Source organism: Berghia stephanieae, chromosome 5 (assembly GCF_034508935.2).
Source record: "Berghia stephanieae isolate SIO BIC M18660-M18661 chromosome 5, UCSD_Bste_1.3, whole genome shotgun sequence".
Taxonomy (NCBI): Eukaryota; Metazoa; Mollusca; class Gastropoda; order Nudibranchia; family Aeolidiidae; genus Berghia; species Berghia stephanieae.
This window is the reverse complement of record NC_088364.1, coordinates 40,499,813-40,512,819: the sequence shown is the minus strand read 5'-3', so window position 1 is coordinate 40,512,819 and position 13,007 is coordinate 40,499,813. Positions and strand designations below refer to the sequence as shown.

General features: G+C 35.5%; 1 protein-coding gene across 3 annotated transcripts in view; it reads left to right on the top strand.

The window, feature by feature from the left end:
* Window positions 1-7,359: 7,359 nt before the first annotated feature.
* The window catches only part of LOC144972909 (2-oxoglutarate dehydrogenase complex component E1-like), a 72,333-nt gene continuing 66,685 nt past the window's right edge, over window positions 7,360-13,007 (top strand). Inside the window, exons 1-2 of one of the 3 annotated variants that reach the window (XM_078914709.1) lie at window positions 7,360-7,506; window positions 7,633-7,718. The gene's annotated coding sequence lies outside the window, so the exon portion shown is untranslated. Of the gene's footprint in view, window positions 7,507-7,632; window positions 7,719-7,878; window positions 7,922-13,007 lie in introns of those variants that run through there. The other 2 variants (XM_078914710.1, XM_078914712.1) reach the window with 2 other exon arrangements.

The following is a 13,007-nucleotide window of genomic DNA, read 5'->3' as shown; positions in this document are numbered from 1 at the left end:
GCAATGGCTTAGGTTTGACAATTATTGATTGGTCATTGCTTGACCTCACGTTTCTATTGGGGACATATATGTTTAGAAGGTCTTTAATGTAGGAGGGACTGTTCGTGCTCAGGGATTTGTAGACAACAGTACAAATCTTATAGGCAACTCTTTTTTCCACAGGAAGCCAATGTAACTCACGGAGAAGAAGAGTTGCTGACGGGTATTTTTTGTTATTGCGTACAATGAGCCTGGCTGCGTTGAGCAACCTGAAGTTTGCTAATTTTGTCTTTAGCTAAATTCGCCCAAAGGGAGTTACAATAGTCCAATTAAGATAAAACCAGGGAATTAATTAAAAGTTCTGCTATAGGCTTCGGTATTAAATTACGAATTTTGCTTATTTTTTTTCATTTCTATGTAAATAGATTGTATGGTGTTATTCACGTGGCTTGTCATGGAAAGATCTTTATCAATGATGACGCCAAGGTTTTTTGCTTTATTTGAAAATTCTATTGTGCTATTTCCGAGAGTAATAGGTGATTTATTTGCCTGTTTAAGGATACTCGCCCTTCCACACATTAAAATCTCAGTTTTACTATCATTTAATTTTAACTTATTGTGGTACATCCAAGATTTAATCTCATTAAAACAGCTCGTAATTCGTTGTATTAAGAACTGTAAATTACTAAAGACTACTGAATCATATATTTGCGTATCATCTGCATAAAAATGATAACTCAGATTGAATCTGGATATCACACTAGAAAGGGCCTGCATATATACAGTAAAAAGGACAGGGCCAAGAACAGAGCCTTGTGGCACTCCAAAATTTAGTAAAACTTGTTCTGACTGAACACCATTCACCACGACAGTCTGCCATCGATCCTGTAAATATGATGTAAATCATTTAAGGGCAATTCCTTTTATGCTGAACGTATTTTCTAGTCTTCTTAACAAAATGTCATGGTCAATGGTGTCAAAGGCAGCTGAAGATCTAAAAGGCATAATACATTGATATTGTTAGCATCAGCATTACATAACAAGTCATTAAAGATTTTAAGAAGCGCCGTTTCAGTACTGTGTTGATGTTTGTATGCTGACTGAAAGGGTTGTTACAAACTGTTGTTCTTAAGATGATATGTTAATTGTGTAAGAACTACGTTCTCCAAAAGTTTTGACAAAAAAGGTAAATTTGATACAGGACGATAATTGTTTAATATATTATGGTCCAGTGATGGTTTCTTCAGAAGTGGTTTGACGAGGGCACTTTTAAAGCACGATGGAACTTCGCCAGTCAGTATGGATGTATTTATGATTGATGTAATGGATGGTAATAATGTATCGATGGAGCTGGCCAAAAGCTGTGCTGGTAGGGGATCAAGGTCGCAGGAGTTAATGGGGGCTTTTTTTATCAACTCGTTTATGAAACTAGGTGAAACTGGTTAGAACTTGTCTAAAGGGGTACCACAGAATGTATTTGTATCTATAAATGGTTCATGCCGATCTAGTTCTGAACGAATGTTATGGATTTTGTCTTTAAAAAAGTTGACAAATGTGTTTGGCAAGTCTCTTTGATTGGTTGTAGATGGTAATGAATTTCACGTCCAAGTAGATCATTGCAGATGTTAAATAATTGTTTGCAAGATTTAGAAGTTTCGAATTTTGAAAGAAAATACGTGGTCTTTGCCTTTTTTATTGTTGTCTTCCAGGCACAAAATGTGTTCTTGAATATTTCACGATGAATCGTAAGGCCTGATGTTTTCAGCAGTCTTTCTGCTCTCCGACACTTCGTTTTAGCTTCTTTAACGTCCGACGTATACCACGGAGCATACTTGCGGTTGGTGACGGTCCTTGTTTGGAATGGCGCATGTTTGTCAAGCGTTTCGATGAGACAACTATTCCACTGGTCTGGAGAAATCATTGAATTTTTAGTAAGTTTTGTTTCTAAATCGCCTCTGAAATTGTCCAAATTAATGCCTTTAATGTTTCTGGTTGATGTGGTGGTGGTTTCTTGGCATGGTTTTGAAACGTCAAGATTGAAAGAAATGAGGGAGTGGTCCGAAAAGGGGAGATAATCGACGATGGCGTTGGTTTTTTGGGACTCTGAATTTTCTACAATTACCCAATCTAAAATATGACCAGCAGAGTGGGTTGGCGCTGTTACGATCTGGCACATGTTGTTCTCCGATAATGACTCGTGCAATTTAGCGGTGTCTGTGACGTTGTCGAAGTGAAAATTAAAGTCGCCGAGTATAATTGAATGGCCAGGACGCGTGTGTTGCAAAGTTAGCATCTCGTTGATTTCCTTCCTAACATCAGGTAATTTTATTTTGTTTTTCTTGTTTGCTGGCGGTCGGTAGATGCAATTGAAGTTGTATCTTGTATTCTGGAGGGATAATCTACGATCAATGGCCTCCATTGTTTTGCAGCGCATTTCGAGGATTTCCACATGTTTAGATAATTTTGTTTTATAAAATACGCTAATGCCACCCCTCGCTGATCTTGGATACGATCTAAATTGGTACCCAGGGGGTGTCATAGCTTTTTCAACTGGGTCGTCTCCAGACTGTGAGAGCCATGTCTCTACTATAAATAGTATGTCGAAGTTCTTCTCCGTTAATAAATCGTTTAATTCTTCGGTTTTGTTACGGCAGGACTGTGCATTTAGAAGACAAATAGCAATGTCATTGTTGTCGTTTGTGAAACTGTTTGTGGTCGGTACAGTTATAAGTGTTGGTGGTGGACGGGGGTTTGTGTGGGGGCGGGGTGGACGACGAGTTGTTACCATTGAGATGTTGTGTTGTTTCCGTTTGCCTCCCCGAGGCCTGTTCTTATTAATATTTTTGTAAAAAATCGGATCACTTGAGTTAAAAATCACAGCTGGAATGTGACGTTTACGTTTACCGCCTCGAGGCCTGGTGTAAAAATCAGATGTTGAATAAAAGTGTTCACAATTATTAAAATAATGATGGTGGTAAATCACGGCCATAGAATTAAACGAATGAGAATACGTGTCCTCCAATGAAAGCATTCAGCGCCATTATATCATGGGCTGGGAATGTAAGCATTACCATTCATTCGGTCTCTATGTCAACATAACCACACAAGAAAAACAACAAACAATATCAAAAGCCACAATAAAATGGTTCAGAACTGTTGCGTATATTTATGCTTCAATAAAGCTGTCAAAAAATGAAGTTAGAGAATGTGTGTAATCGTGTATTATACTAACCTATAATGTGTTTTCCAACCACCATCACCGTCACTACTACTACAACCACCATTACCACTTTCATCACTGCCACAACTACTACAACCACCACCACTATATCATTATCACTACCACTAGGGTACACCACCACTACATCATCATCACTACTACAACCATCACCACTCCATCATCATCACTACCACTGCTACTACACCATCACTACCACCACAATTACAACAACCACCACCACATCATCGTCACTACCTCTACTACTACAACCACCACAACAATATAATGACTACCACTACTCCTACAACCACCAGCACCACATCATTATCACTACCACTACAACTATACCACCCTTAGCACATCATCATCACTACCACTACTACTGCAACCACCACCACCACCAACCACCACCACTATATCATTATCACTACCACTACACCACCACCACATCATCATCACTACTACAACCACCACCACTCCATCATCATCACTACCACTTCTACTACACCATCACTACCACCACTATTACAACAACCACCACCACATCATCATCACTACCTCTACTACTACAACCACCACCACAATATCATCACTACCACTACTACTACAACCACCAGCACCACATCATTATCATTACCAGTACAACTATACCACCGCCAGCACATCATCATCACTACCACTACTACTGCAACCACCACCACCACCATATCATTATCATTACTACTACTACTACAACACCACCACCACCAATATCATTACAATTACCACTACTACTAAAACCACCACAACCACATCGTCATCACGACCACTACTACTGCAACCACCACCACCACCACCACCAGATCATCACCATTACAACTACTACTACAACCACCACCACCACATCATCATCACTACCACTACTACTACAACCACCACCACATCATCATCACTATCACTACTACTACAACTACAACCACCACCACCACATCATCATCAACACCACTACTACTACAATCACCAACACCACATCATCCTCACTACCACCAGTACTACAATCACTACCATAATTAGGTTTTGGAGTTTGGAACTTTACTTCTTTTGAAATAAGGAAACTTCGGAATTGTATTTGGCATTGTGTTTATATATCATAAAATAATTCTAATCAATTATCTATTTAGAACGAGATACTATACAATATGTATGCCAAATACCATTCCAATTCCTTTTTCTTGTGTGCGGGAATTCCTCTTTCGGCATTGAAATTCCTACGAGTGGTGTCTGAAATTCATGTGAGCCAAATTTAAAGTTGGGTCTCTTTGCTATGATGATGCAGTGAGTGTGAGACTCACTGAGAGAGTTATCCCTACACACATAAACAACAGAAACAATTTTAAAACATAACTATGACACGAAACCACTCACACACGGGGCTATACTATTTATCCTTTTCTCTATATAGAACAGGACAAGACAAACAAGAGCTTGACTCTCTCTACACTTAGCATTGATGTTTGTCGTCTGACGAGTTCAACTCTCGGTCGACCTGTCAATATTCCTTTTTGCCTAGGACGTAATCATTAATAGAATGTTTTTGACCGTGAAGAAAACCTTAAGAAGTCACATTTATATCATTTTAGAGACATCGTTATGAATCATTTTGAGTTAAACGAGCGAGCAGGAAGTTATTTTCTTAGATTTCATGAACGGCCGATCAGCGCTCGTTTACTATAGTAACGCGATTCCCAGCCCATGTCTCAATGGCGGATATTTTTCTCATCGAGGCCGCTGGTTGGTTAGCCAATAAGAGCACCGCACGGTTTCCATTGGGTAAATTCCTTGATCACGGCTAAAAATAAGGTGAACAATGTTTGTAAGAGAGCGGCGGCCATTAAGTGACTGTGTAAAAATCTTTTAAAACTTACAGTTTCCATGACAAAATACAGAATTATACAGCATTCCTTTCTTAAGAATTGATAAAAACTATACAATAAGAAACAGTATGTTGTAACGAGTACAACGAAGAAAAAATGTCAAGGTATCAATATGTAGAAATCACAAAACAATTAAAATACACCAGAGCACACAACGACACGTCTTGCCTGTTAGGCGTGTTTACAAATTGATGATGACAATAATATTATGCTTGTAATAACAATAGTGGTTGATATAATTGATGATGGTGATGGTTATGGTGATGATGATGATGATGATGACGATGACGACGACGACGACGACGACGACGATGATGATGATGATGATGATGATGATGATGATGATGATGATGGATGGATGGATGAATGGATGAGACTTCCTCTTCTTCTTCTTCTTCTTCTTCTTCTTCTTCTTCTTTATCATCATCATAATCACCATCATCATCATCATCATCATCATCATCATCATCATCATCATCATCATCATCATCATCATCATCATCGCCTTATAAACCGACTGACATAGACTAAGCATTATTTTTGATGTTACATAAAAAAAAGAAAACAAATAAACAAACAAAAAGGAAAAGAAAAGATTAACAATTATGGTAGGTACATATCATTATAGTATATTATGGCGTGTGGCTCCTTGTCAAGCATGGCTTTGAATTAGTCAATTTGCCGTTTCGATAGCTGCGATACCAAGTGCCATCGGTACGGTCAGGGAAATTCAAAGCTGTCACATTCTGACCTTCCATGATGGAGAGATGTCACTTGTATATTTATTTGCTCTTTTCCATCTTATTCTCTGTCTTTGCTCTGGGTTGAGATTGCTCTTTATTTAGTGCCTGCTCCACTCACTTTTCTTTATTTTCCTGGTCTTGACAAATGTCTTGACGTGGGAGGGAGACAGTCGAATGTAAAGTAGTCTGTTTTGCTTTGTTTTTATTCTTCTTTCTGGGTTTTTTGTTTGTCTGTTTGTTTGTTGTTTTTTGGGATGTTTTTTTTGTTTTGTTTTTCTTTTCTTTTTTTGTTTTGTTTTTTTTTTTTCGAGAGAGAGAGAGAGAGAGAGAGAGAGAGAGAGAGAGAGAGAGAGAGAGAGAGAGAGAGAGAGAGAGAGAGAGAGAGAGATTATATTTTCCAGCAAGTAACCCATCTTTCTATTATGTATTATAGATAGAACGAAGTTGACGCGACTCATGTCTTTGTTATTGATTTTAGCCAGCCATTTTCATGAGTAGTTCTCACTAAACTGTATTAATCAGACGATAAACGTTCACGGTTACACATAGTTTTGTGTGGTGGTATGTTATATCCGGTTGGCGGATGTTATAATTTTTTTTAAAAATTGGCATACCTGTGGATTGCTTGTGGAATCTTCTATTCCCTGTTTTGTTTGCTTTTTCTTTGGTGGTTTTACTTCTTCAAAGCTACCATTTTCCTATGTCATCTCCCTTTTTACTGACGCTGAAATGACCTAATAATAATAGTGAAGCAAGCGCTGTAATAATAACGCCTTAAACAAGTAAACAAAGCGATCAAAGGCAAGAACTTTTTGTGGGCAGAAGTTATCGCTTTCCCGTCCCGACAGTCGACAGGTAATCCATTTCTTTTCGTCCCGTCCTAGAATTGTGCCCGGTCTAGAAATGTCAGCTTGGAATTTTCCTACTAAATTCCTTGGGCACTGGGGTGTGTGTGTGTGTGTGTGTGTGTGTGTGTGTGTGTGTGTGTGTGTGTGTATGTGATGTGTGTGTGTGGTGTTTGGTGGTGTGTTTGGGGGGGGGGGGGGGGGGGGGGGGGGGGGGGGGGGGGGGGGAGATTTTTCTGAAATCAATTTTAGTTGATTATGCAAATGACCATTCATTCTTTTCAACTTTAAACTGATTCATTAATCTTAATGCAGCAGGTAAGAAGATTTTACGTGCAGTTTAGCAAGAAAATTTTTGCCCAGAAATATTTAGCATTTGGACTTAATTGACTCGTTTGGAATGGGATAAATGGGTTTGACATTGGGCATTTATTTTAATATAAATAAATAAATAAATAAATAAATTAATGTATTTACTTTTTGGATAGTTGATAATGCAAAAGAACATCTATTTCACGAAACATTCTATTTTTCAACTTTAAACTGACAGGGGATTAATCTTTTTCACTGCAGCAGAACAAAAAATTAAAACATTTTCAATTTTATTTGTAGTTCTGCAACAAAAATTATGCCTGGAAAAATAAAACATTTCAGACCATTTGACCTTTTTTTAAAAAATGGCTTGTTTGGCAATTTTCTTTGACGTATTTTGGTATTTTCTCGCAAAATCAATCTGGCCAACTTATTATATTTTAACACATCGAAGGAATAAAAAAGTGTGGTATGGATATTCAGTCCAAGTTCAGGTAAACTACTTAAGATATTGAAATATATATTATATGTATGTGATATATCAAGGTGAATAGACATACTGAATCCGTGAAGCTATTGTGATAAGAAAATTACTTGTTTATAAAATATTCCCTCCACAGGTTGAATAACTCTAAAGCGCCATTTCGGTCCTCAACTAAGGTGAACTTTCGTTTCAGAGGTCGAATGAATGAACAATCTTCATAAGGTAAGTCTGGATGATTTTTGTCATAATAGATTAGGGTTTGTTACTACAAGCTTTGTATCAAATTGTCACTAGGAATACGCAATATCGAAATATTACTGAGAGAGTCCTGAAAGTTGGTTGACTGGTGAGGATGGTAATATTGAAATCAAGAGGATGAGATGGATGTCATCACTCAATCACCACACACACGTTACAAGTTACAAGTAAGACAGTCTATTCGGACTCGTCTGAATAGTCTCCCGCTGCGCATGTGGGATGTGCAATCAACGAGTTATTCGAAAAAGTTGCAGTGGCAGTATAGTTTGTTGTTTTTGCTATTTTTGTTATGTGTGTGCGTGACTTTTTATTTTTTAAATTAGAGTTTAAGAGCGAAATCTATTGGCTTGGCACCTGCACTGTAGATAGATCATGCTCGGTATCACTCAGAAATTTTCGCCCTGATACTGATTGCACAGATTTTCTTAAGTTTCCTGTTGTGACCACTTATAATAATAATGACAATAATAATGATAATAATACAATGATAGTAATAATAATAATAAGAAGAAAAATATTTTATAAATATAAACTTAAAAAAACAAAAACAGAAGTAGGTACTTTGGTAAAAAAATTAAATTGGGTTGAACTGAACGAAACTTATATCATAAAGTGCTTTTCAATACGATTCTATTGAGACCAAATTTTTGAAAATCGGATGAGTAGAAGTAAAGTTATTGTGGTTTAAAGTTTGAAAAATAGCCTTCTATTTTCTTGTTATTTACTGGCGGACTTGCGACCTGAAACTGTTGCATTTCCGGTAGTAACCACCATTTGGATTTCAAAACTGGCCTAAAATGGCCGCTAGGATTTGAGTAAGGAATTTGCTGAAACAAATTTCAGGAATGCGGTGTGCAACCTTGCTCTGAATTTAATTCTATTAAATAATTAAGATGTTAAATCACATGTCGTCACTGGAATTTTGATTTACAAATTTCTAATTTTTCAATTATCCAAAGCTAAATTATACCCTATTTTATACACAATCAAAAGATATACTAGATTGGCATTGATTTAAGAATAAACAATACCAAAGGACAGGGTAATTGCTACTGAAGAATATAAGACATAAATAATTAATAAAAATCCATAAACAAAAAATCTATTGAACTTTTTCTGAGACCCATCACTCAAAACCAAGAAAAAGTCGGGTCACAGCCACTAGGTCATTTATCAGCTCACTGTTGGAGTTCCAAATGGACGTTTACCAAAGTATCTAACAGAAGTAGTAAAAAATTATATTGATAAAAAAAGTTAACCCCATTAGGGATTTGAACCCAGGACCTTCCAGTTCAGAGTAACCACTACGCCTCAGATCCACTTGACTTGTGGAGATATTTAATCATGTCTCTTAGAAGAAATTTTTAAAAATTGGAATGCTACTTTTATTTTGTTATTTTGAATGTCAGTTGCATATTAGAAGAAAAAAGCAAGGCATACAGATGTTTGTATATTGTCACGCTGTTGTCAGAGCGATATCTAGTCACTTGGATTTATTTTAATTTATTGACAAGTACATAAAATTGATGCAAATGAAAATAACAATAATGGTATGAGTATGGTAACTATCAACACATAATCTCCAGTTAGAGATTTAAAAGAAAAGAGTTAAAACCCTTTGTAACAAAAGTCAGGATAACTGTGGTCTAAAGGAAAACCCTTTCTAACAACTTTTCACGATGGCAGGACTATGTGGTCTTGTGGTATGAGACTCGCTTTCGGATCGGAAGGTCCTGGGTTCGAGCCTCGCTCGGCGCATATTTGAGTCCTTGGAGAAGGCTCTTTATTCACATTCTCTCACCGTACTCAGGTGTAAAATGAGTACCTGGCCGTTAACAGCGTTGTCTCTGTCCGAAAAAATTATAACATCACCTAACAGGCATCATGTCCTGTCCTATATATTAAATGTTGCTGTTGGCCAGAGACCACTTGTAAAGCGCTTTGAGCACATTTAGTGGATATTGCACTATATAAAAGCTCTATTTAAAAAAAAATAATTTTAAAGCTCTATTAACTTTTCACGATGGCAGGACAAGATAATACATTTTGTTGCAAGTGTTAGACTGACAACAATCCTCAACAGTCACTCTGATACGGGAAAAACAGAATTCCCTCTGAACTCTTTTTCTTCTTCTATCAGTTCCACTCTCTGCCCACTGCCCACTATGTGTTTTCACAGGCACATGGGAGTTAGAATCTGAATAGCCATGGGAGACTATTCATGCTCAAGACCGAATTGCCACTTCGTTATAAATATTATTATTATTATTATTATTATTATTATTATTATTATTATTATTATTATTATTATTATTATTCCATGCAAATGTCAACCTTAAGACAAATAGACAAATCATCATCATTACTTCCAAAGCTATACTGTTCATTGTTACATTTTATATGAGACTGGTTTTGGAGCCTGTCCCTCCAGGAAATCGTGGCGCTTGCGGCCGCGATTTTTCGCAATTTTGACAATTGCCCCATTTTTTGCAATTTTCCATGTTCTGGAGTCACATATAATCATATAATGCTAAACATAGGAAAATACTACTGCCACCGTCACACAAAACTATTAAAGATGCTATTTAATAATAGTTTTATTGCTAACATCAATCTATTGTTAGGAATCCATGCATTTGTGTAAAAGTGTTGTTTTTTTGTTTTTTTTTCAAAATCTCCAGGCATCGCCTGTATATACCTGGCATAATATTTCTTTTCTGTGTATGCAATGTCAATATCAATGTATTTTATGGACACAATACTGTATAAAACATACCAATTAAATGGGTGGACTGCGCTTGTCATAGAATTAAAGCAAGAATAAATTATTGTGCGCTGTTTATTGAAAACAATTTCTTAAATTTGCAATTTTTCCTTGCAATCTTTGCATTTTTTGCATGCAATTTTGGAATTTTGGGTGCAATTTTTGGGGTTTTCATTTGCAATTTTCCGCGGGGACAGTTTGGAGCTTCACTTGATTTGAAAAAAAAATAGGGGGGGGGGGGGTCGGGTAGTATTTGACATTGTGTTTACAGATTATATCGTCCAAAATAGACAGGATTTTGTTTGAGGATATTCCTATTTCGGTGGTGAAATTCCTGTAAGCCAACTTTTAAATTAGCATGTCTGCATAGATAAAATTAAGGGTAGAAATCATGCGTTTTGGGTTAATACATTATATAGATCCTTTTCTATTTTAAACTTAGGTTTTTGTACAAACCTATGCATATTTTTTCTTCATCTTCTTCTGTTGCCCTTAGCATCAGGTCTTCTGATTTTGTTAATGATGATAATCATAGTCTATCTAAATACTTCTGTAATTTATCAGTGACGTTGTTGATCCATGGGTGGTAAGACGAAAGACATAAGTTTTAATATATGCTCATAGCTTTAATACAGGTTCTCCTAGATGGGATTCAGACAGATCTATTTTACTCCTCTGCATTTATTTCTATCCTAATCCCCAAATGAGAGTGCTTGGTTTGTTCTTTTGACGATCATCCCTTTCTGGCACTGAATGACCTTTAAAAGTTTAAGTATCTTAAACTTAAAGATCCCAAAGGCTTTTACTGTGATATCCATTCTCTCTGTCTTATTTATATCCTATATAATATAATGTTGTTGATTTTAAACAATTTTTAAAAAAAGCATATTTTAAAACTTCTTTTTGATCCTTTTAAATTATGCTTTTGAAAAAAAGTTGTTGATAATCTGAGTACGTTGTGTTTATAAGTGATATTTGACAAGTAGGTTCTTCACATTTATTGATTGCAATATTTGGTCCGAATTAAATTTGAAATAAGAACACCTGATAGCATGTGTATGATAAAAATCAATTGACCTACATGTCTGCGTGCAGACCTTCTCTATGATTAAGACAATGACATTTTATTAAACTGTCTTATCAGAGCTCATTGTCCTTTGTGTTGATCTATCCACCGGTCTAAATGTAAAGCATAACTTTTTGATTTTTATGGTCGTCTTGCTTCCCAGTCATTTATTATTTTATTCTTTTTCATTGAATTTTGTTGTATTCATTAACATATAATGAAACCATAAGGTGCTGTTCTGAGAAAAAAATCTGTGAGATTTATTTATGAATTAACAAAATATTTGATTTGGTATTCTAATTTCTATATTTGAAGTATAGTCTAATTTTTATTTAATTGACATTTATTTGTTCATCTGCATTTTAGACATTAATTGTAAATCATCTCTCTGTTATGTATTATTATATTTGTCATTTTTAATGTGTAGTGTAAGCATTTGAGTGTGTTCTTCTTTGTTGGATTTTGTGCTTGTGTCCAGATGAGACTTATAGGTGATCTCAAACTAAGTGCATGATACTGTGCTCTTGGAATCTACATCTGATCCCTATTTGTTCCTAGTTCCCCCTTGTCTTACTTATTCTTGGGTGCTTTAATTGTAATTCTAGAAGTTTACTATCCCATTTTCTTCCTTTTTACTGGCGCTGATATGACCTTAATGTGTTGCAAGCGCCGTAAAACCCTTAAAAACAAAAAAAACAAGCTGAATATGTATAAATTATTACCTATGGCCAGCTGGTACATATCATATTCACATGCAGATTTGCTAAATTGTGAGCAATCCACATTTCCAGCTATATACTTATGAATCAGCAGTATTACTATTGATTTTGATGAGGATGAGTGACTTGTCTTTTAAGTCCACTCTTTTCAATGGCTATATCAGTATCCTTACTTCTGATTACTCTAAACTTGTGTTGTTATAAGAGTTTAGGCAAATTGATACAGCGACTTGTCTAATCTAAAGAAAAAGATTAAATTTGATTTTGCCAATAATTTTTTAAAAAATTGATGACAACATACAGGAATGATGGGAAACAGCAAAAATGGTAAATGAGTCCAATAAAACATGATGGTAAGAGTAATAATAATGATAGTGATATAATAGATAATTGTAATTACCACATTTAAAGAATGGTAAAAATGACAATGATTATTTTATTATGGTGATAATAATAATAAAAATAATAATAATGATTATCATGATGATGATAATAATAAAAATAATATTTTAATAATAATAACAGCAACAATAATAAAGGTAATAGGTAATGATGATATTAACAATAACAACAATAATAATGATAAATATAATATTAATGATAATGATGTTGATAGGCCAGTCATTTTATTGCAACTAATTCTTATGACAACCATAATACAGTAGTGATGGTGTAGTGTTCTTAATGTTCACACACAGACACAT